The 6259-nt window shown below is 39.5% G+C and overlaps 1 protein-coding gene across 1 annotated transcript in view; it reads left to right on the top strand.

Annotated features, from left to right (window-relative positions):
- The first annotated feature begins 604 nt into the window (after positions 1-604).
- Positions 605-6259, top strand: part of LYPD6B (LY6/PLAUR domain containing 6B) — a 118341-nt gene continuing 112686 nt past the window's right edge. Inside the window, exon 1 of the mRNA XM_019646512.1 lies at positions 605-679. The gene's annotated coding sequence lies outside the window, so the exon portion shown is untranslated. The remainder of the gene's footprint in view (positions 680-6259) is intronic.

The raw sequence follows: 6259 nt of genomic DNA on the forward strand, positions 1-6259 counted from the left end.
TTCTTAAGTTTTTTTTTTTTAAGCATTATCCTTTCTCCGGCTTCTCTGTCACTAATATGGAAGAAGAATGAGGAAGGACTCCTGGGAGAGGATAGGAAGGTAGCTGTTCAGAAGGCTAATCAGCAAGGACTGGAATTATCCGAAAGAGGAAGTTAGGCTCTCAGTGCCTGTCTGGTAAGTAATTCAGGCAGCAGGAGAAATGTCCATTCACAACAACTCCATCAAAATCCAGGACATGCCAGGAAGCTGCTCTCCGGCAGAGGCCTGGGCCTTTTCTACGCATGAATGAATGCATCTTACTTAGGTGAAGTGTTTTGACCAGGTGAAATGGAGCCCGTCTTTTTCTTCCAAAAATGAAATCTTTCCAAATATACTCCCTACCCTTATGCAGATAAACACTTCCCCCATGTAAAACAGCCTACCCATATTTGCATACATTTAATAATAATAAAACCAAAGGAGGCCACCTCTAGAAAATGGAAAGGAGCCATCTGTCCTCTTGCCTGATAAGAAGGAAAGGAGAAAGCCAGTTGGTTTTAGGGTTTGTGAATATTGGACTTCTTCCTTCACAGCCCTCCCCTCCCCAGTCCCCACTCTGCTCCTGCAAACCCAGGATGGGGAAAGGAGCCACAGGAAATGAGCAGTAGTGGTTGCATGGACTTCAAGGTATCACAGAGTGGTAAGTTGAACATCTGGTGCTTCGTTCTCTCCTTCATTTTTCTCAGTCTTAGTCCAGAGTGTCAACTGGACAAGACTGGCTTCCTTTTAGAACTAGGACAAGGTATACACTGTCTTAAGGATGGTGTCAGATGAAATAGGATTGCCTTGCTTTTTATATGGGGACATGTATTAGTTTGCTAGGGCTCCCATAACAAAGTACCACAGACTGGGTGGACTAAACAACAGAAATTTATTTTCTCACGGTTCTGGAGGCCAGAAGACCATGGTCAAGGTGTCAACAGGGTTGAAGCCTCTCTCCTTGGCTTAGAGATGGCTGCCTTCTCCCTGTGTCTTTACATCATCTTTCCTGAGTCCAAATTTTCTCTTCTTATAAGGACACCAGTCACACTGGATTAAGGCCTACCATAGTGAACTCATTTTAACTTAATTACCTCTTTAAAGACCCTACACATTCTGAGGTACTGGACATTTCGACTTCAGCACATGAATATGTATATGAATTTTATATCCCATAACAGGAGATATAGAAACACATCCTGGTATTTGATTTCAATATTAAAAATCATTAATATATTTGTAACTTAGTCTCTTAAAAGCAAGCATCTTGAATGCTGCTCTGGTGTGCAACTTACCCTTCTCCCATCCCCTGACAAATACTAGAAATAAGAATAAGAACACACAGTTAAGGTGTCATCTATAATAACTGAGTTTAGTAAGAAAAAAAAATGCTTAATTGATGTTTTCCTTTTCTTCTGCATCTGTTACTGTTTATTTGATTTTTGGGTGTGTAAAGAACGGAGAATTCACTTATTATATGTGCTGTTCTTTAGTAGTTATGATATACTTCTCTGATAAACAGACTGTGGATTTGCTGTGTAAATCCTTCATACCCGTGGAGAGCCTTGCCAAGGCCTTGCTCACCCACCAAGAAGTTCTCTCTGTCTCTTGGTAGCAGCTGTTAGAATTGGGACCTAGTGTCCAAAGGAAATTTGATAGCCTCTCAACCTAGAACCACCTGAGTCAGAATCCCATGTGGCGCTTTTAAAAGTGCTCATCCATGGGCACTACATCATCTCTACTGGCTCAGCATCTTGGGAAATAGGGCCCAGGAATCCTTGTTATAAACATGTGCATCAGGAGGTTCCCAGGCAAATGGAATTTGAGAACTACAGCGCTGTTGTCAGAAGTAGCAAGCCTGCACCACCATGAGGTGGTGACAGTCATCTAACTTCTCATAAATCACTGTTAGTAGGTAAATAATTTCATGCTTTGCTTTCTAGTCCCTCTCACTTCCCCTCCACATTTGGCCTTGACTAGAACATGGTTGATATCTTCTAGCCCTCACATCCCCCATACTCACTGCCTTTGGAATTATAACAAGTATTTCTGTGGGTGTCAGGTTTCTCCTGGGGTTCATGCTTCTCTTTGATGGTGGGTAGCTTCTGGAACCTTCTGAGACATCTAGAAAACAGACTAACCATATATCTTTCAGAGATTTTCTTTGAAATGCTTAGGACTGAGGTTATTTGGGGTATATTTTTCTAATTACTTGTGGTCTGTGTTCATTGTAGGCTACATGATACCATCCAAGAATATGGTTATCCTGGCAGGGGAGTAATTTATGAACAGATAAATTAACATAATAAATTAACATAATAAATATTCTTTTGTCTAAAGTTGATCTATTAGTTTCAAAATTTAATTATGTGAGCATGTTGTCTTTTTGGTTTGATAATTTCTTTTTTGGGCCATTGGTTACTTGGAAAATTCTAATGTCCGGGAGCACATTTGAGACACATAGCTTTCCCTCCTGCTCTTGGTGGTCCCCATTCCACCTTTCACAGCCTAAGAACATGATCACTGTGCACAGCTCTACTGCACTGACATCCCTCTTAAAGTTTATCTGCTAGGTGAAGGAATTCTTCTAAGCAATATTGCATTTGGGGTAGTACTCACAACAATATTAATCATATTTAAATCGAATGTTCAGTGTTTAGCGTTAGGACCATGTGCAGTGGTTAAACAAAGTATTGTGCAGTTGTGAATTCAGGGGATTTTCACTTTGTTAGGGCCAAGAATGTGAAGTTCTCCTGTTCAAGGTAAGTAGAGTATCAGGTAGATAATGAGTCTTTGAGAAGAAAAGGGGAGGGAGGTAGTACAGTGTGGTGGCTAAGGGCACAGCTTTCGGAATGAGGACCTAACTGACCTACCACAATGATCCCTGGGCATCTTCAGAGGAGCTTGTTTAGCCTCCCGAAGGCTCAGTTTTCTCCCCTTAAAATGGCAATAATAACAGTACCTAACATAGTGAGGATCCAAAGATATAATAATTGTAAAGCGTGTAGTAGAGTGCCTAGCATATTATAAGTGCCTTTGTATGCATGTTCAAGATTCTGTGAATGTTATTTTATTATTTATTTAAAGATTTTATTGGGGAATCAGGGAAGGGGAGCCAACAAGTTGCTGTCTTTTTGTTCTTCAGTCTAGTTGTGGAGGATGTCGCTTCACTGGCCCATGTTGGTATTATCATTGCGCTCTTCCTGGGTGAGGCAGATCGGCCGCAGGCCATTGGACAGCTGCTCAGGGCAGCTCTTGGCAGCTCATGCTGGCTGCCGGCAGCTCACGGTAGCTTATGGCAGCCCACTGCAGCTCCACTGCAGCCTACACCATTGCTGGTGACTCACGGCAGCCTAGCTCCAGGTCAAGATGTTGTTCACCATCTTAGCTGTAGAGGGCGCAGCATCACTGGCCCTGATGTGGGATCTGAACCAGGGCCCTGTTGCTCAGAGCTGGCATCCCAAGCCAACTCTTAATCAACGCGCCACTTGGCCGGCCGTGAATGTTACTTTAAAATAGTGAGATAGTTATGTGTCACGTAGCATAATAAACATGGATAGAGAACAATCTAGGCAATTAGTTCACCTTAAGTTGTATATGAATCCATTATGAATCCAAGTTGGAGTTGGTTAATATGTTTTATTTCAGATGAAAGGGGCTGGTTGTCAAGCTGAGTTGGGATGGTGAGGCTGTGTCTCCATACCATGGGAAGTGCTGGGGTTAAAGGTATCTGTGCAGGCTCTAGAGGAAGCTGGTGACATGCATGCCATGCATTAGCCAGTCCTCTAGTCTCACTCACAGCGCAGCTCTTTCATCTAGTAATGTTGTCTTCCATTTTTTTATACTTTATATGAACAAACGATTTTATTAAGTAATTAAAATACTTAAATCTGATACCAGTGTTTTTCCTAGATGATCATCCACACTATATGTATTTATGGTGTGGATGTACCGAGGGTGCCAAAAAATGTATACAAGTGGACACTTTGGTCAACGTTGCTCAAGCAGTAGTTCGCCATAATCAGAAGTGTCTGGACGCTGATGGTAACCACTTTGAGCACCTCCTGTAATTGCAGAAGTCAAGCGTGACTTGTATTCATCTTTTGTTATTGGTATAGATTGAGTATTACAATTTTAAGTTTTTTTCCTTTCTCAAAATGTGTATACATTTTTTTGGCACCCTCTGTATTATACTTCAATGGATAAGCTAGAAAATTTAAGGAAAGTATCATTTTGAATGAGTAGAGGAAGTAAATTACTGACTCTTGCTGTCTATTAACAACTCCTGTTTTTTTTTCTTTTTGTTTGGTTTTAATTGTTGCTGTGCAGTCTTGCCCATCCTGTAGCTTGATGCTTTTAAAATATGTACTTCAAAATATTTGTGGTTCAATAAAAAAGTAAATCCATTTTAAAAATCAAAATTGCTTAATTGTGCAGAGGCTGGATGGGTGAGTGTTTGGAACACTGTTGCTGTAGCCAACTGTGTTTATTTTTTCCAGCTGTGGGAGAAACCCTGGTCCTTCACGTTCATCCTACCTCATTTTCTTCCTGTACAATATGCACCTAATAGTGCAGTGGTTCTCAACCTTCCTAATGCTGTGACCCCTTAATACAGTTCCTCATGTTGTGGTGACCCCCCAACCATAAAATTGTTTTCGTTGCTACTCTGTAACTGTAATTTTGCTACTGTTATGAATTGTAATGTAAGTATCTTTTTGTTTTCCGATGGTCTTAGGCGACCCCTGTGAAAGGGTCATTCGACCCCAAAGGGGTCACGATCCACAGGTTGAGAACCGCTGTAATGTATGATGGGGATGGAGATGACCTGTTCTGGGAACCCAAAATCTGTGACTTTGCATTGATTTGTATATTGGAGGGGTTAGGGAATTTTGTGGTTCTCTCTGCATACAGAGAGAGGGTTTTGTGTCATCGCATGATGTTGGATTAATGATAACAGATGACATCCTGAAAAAAGACTTTCTATTTCAGAGATATATGAATTCACCTTTTGAAGGGCATAAATCCAGCCTAAGGCATTATCATAACATAGACTCACATGCAATTATATAGGCTTTTTAGGAAATTTTCCTAGAATGGTTCACGTATAATATCCAACTGACCAGGGGGCCATAATGACTCACATAGCAAAATGAAATCAACATGCACTTAAATAATACAAATAAATCAGTCTTTCTTGTTGATTCCTTTCCATTTGAGACTTGTTTTCTTTTGGCTCAAGCCAGAGTCATAGGTGTTCATAGAATGTTAGGAATGGAATTGATCCTTATTGATACTGTCTGTACTCTTAGCTTCTTCAAGCAGGATTGTTCACATTAAACCAGACTTAACAAAATTCCACATAAAAGACATAAATGGAGATACTATAAAAATCTTTTAGTTATTTTGAAATAACACCCTATTTGTTAAAAAAAACCCCAATCTTAAGCCATTAAGGGAGATAGGGGACCCAGTGATATTGGTTACATAAAGCAAATGAAGGGATCTTAAATCTATAAAACGATACAAAAGCAGTAAGATTTGTCTTTACTCATTTAATTATTTAACTGATTTTTACTAAGTGCCTATTATGTGACAGGCATTGATTATTTTGAAACCCTGAGGCTGTAAAACTGGAGCACTGGGCAACATAGTGTGCTAAGCATGGGAACAGATACACAGATAATAATAAGATGCAGACCTTTCCCATGAGTTTTGTGAGGTTTCTGTTCTTTGCATTTGTTCTGGTTGGTCCAAATTATTCTGAAAATATCTGGGTTCCCTGAATTAAACATGGCACTTGAAGTGAGATTGCACACAATAAATCAAAACTCAGTTCTTGATGCCTTATGTATACAAGGTAGGATGAAGTAGCATTAGCTTTGGGAGAGCTCTGTATTCAAACTGAGCTTTGCAATAAAGTAAAGCCTTATATATTTTTTCATTTGTACAGTTTTCTCTATTTTATTATGTCTCTGCATCTGTGAAGTTGGGGTTTTGGACCTAAATGAAATGAAGGATTTTACATTCGTCCTTATTTAAACAAACAAACAAACAAACAAACAAACAAACAAACAAACAAACAAACAGACTATATATATATATATATATACACACATATATGTGTGTGTATATATATATATATAAATCGATTGATTGATTTGACTCATTAATTCTCAGTCTATTGAGAGGCTTTGGATCTTGTTTCTGGCTTACTACAATTATTTTACTCTTTTGTTTTCAA

The sequence above is a fragment of the Hipposideros armiger genome, unplaced genomic scaffold, assembly GCF_001890085.2.
Source record: "Hipposideros armiger isolate ML-2016 unplaced genomic scaffold, ASM189008v1 scaffold_104, whole genome shotgun sequence".
Taxonomy (NCBI): Eukaryota; Metazoa; Chordata; class Mammalia; order Chiroptera; family Hipposideridae; genus Hipposideros; species Hipposideros armiger.